Below are 1,580 nucleotides of genomic sequence, written 5' to 3' on the forward strand. Positions count from 1 at the left end.
CCGCAGCCATCGGGAAAGGACTATACTTGAAATCGTACAGGAAAGTGTTTGCTGTATTCATAAATAAAAGAAAGCCCAATAGCGGTCCGACCAGATCGACCACTCACAAATACAGATTTCTTAAATTTGTTAGAACAGATTCAACATACCAAGATTCCGTGGTGTTTTTATGTGGGATACATTACCGAAGACTATGTGCAAAACTGGTGAATGTGTCATTCGGAATTTAAATGTTGCTGGAGGCCCCGGCACCAACTGGATATCATGTGTTATGAAAAATGCGGGTACCGTCTATTGCTTCGACTCGTTTGTTGACCTGCAACCGCCAGAATAATTACGACGATACTTCACTCACAGAAGACCTGTATTCTACAGTTATCGACGCTACCAGGACTTTAATACATACCTCTGTAGACATCTATGCATCATGTTTCTCTTGACGTTTGCAAAGAAGAAGAAGCATGCTATATAAGGAAGAGCTTTACACATTCCTTCATCAGCTGAGGTTTAGTTGCAATGTCGTACACTTTGACGTTAAAAGAACGATCATCTGTATTGCGTGCAAATTACTCCCCACCAATTGATTTAAGTGCTGGTGAATGGAGTATTGCATTGATTGGACTGGAAACGTACAACAGCATCCCAAATATCACTGAGACTAGCAAAAAACTGCATCTGGATATTAATGGTGAAAAAGATATTGTGGAGATAGAACCGGGTGCATACGACATCGTCGATTTAAACAAAGTCTTAAGAGAGTCTGGAAAAAAGTATTGAACTAAGTGCAAACATCAATACATTTAAATCTGAAATAAGGACTGTAAATGCAGCGACTGAATTTGTTCATAAGGTACAATAGGGCGCCTGCTGCGTTTCAGAAAAGGGCGGGTTCTGAAGAAGGATCCAAGTAAATTTTACAAGTCAGATCAGACTGTGGACATCCTTCCCGTCAGCACAATCCGAGTCGAGTGTAACAGTCCAACGAACTCCTAACTCAACGATAGTCTAATTCATACTATTTACAGATTCTTTCTCTCAGTTGCAACGGGGTATAAGATTGCTGAGACCCCTGCCTATGTAATATACCATCTTGTGACAGCTCACACATTGGATTATTTGGAGCTGCATATTGTAGGCCATAATAACCAACTTGTTGACTGTCGTGATGAGGTGATCATTGTACGATTGCATCTAAGGTGGGGTTGGCGTACAGCATAAAAAAACTGCATGCATGTCACTTCACAACCAAACAGCAAAGTGGTAACATACGCGAAGTACAAGTTTCTTTAATCAGTTGGCTTGAAACTGCGCAACGACGTCCTCACTCAATACAACGAGCCCGGTGGAGTATGATGAGAGAATTATATGTCAGGAATACTTCTCTTTTAAACCATACGCTCAAACCACATTTAACAAGAACGATGAAATTAGTACTGTCATCCAGCACAAAAATGCACTCACGCTTCCATGCAAGAGTTCCATATATCTAGAGGGGTCATACAAGAAAAGCGACAGCAGCGATACAGTGTGATCCAAGCTTACACGTAACGCTTTAGCATTCCTGTTCCAAGAGATATTTT

This window comes from Schistocerca piceifrons, chromosome 4, assembly GCF_021461385.2.
Source record: "Schistocerca piceifrons isolate TAMUIC-IGC-003096 chromosome 4, iqSchPice1.1, whole genome shotgun sequence".
Classification (NCBI taxonomy): Eukaryota; Metazoa; Arthropoda; class Insecta; order Orthoptera; family Acrididae; genus Schistocerca; species Schistocerca piceifrons.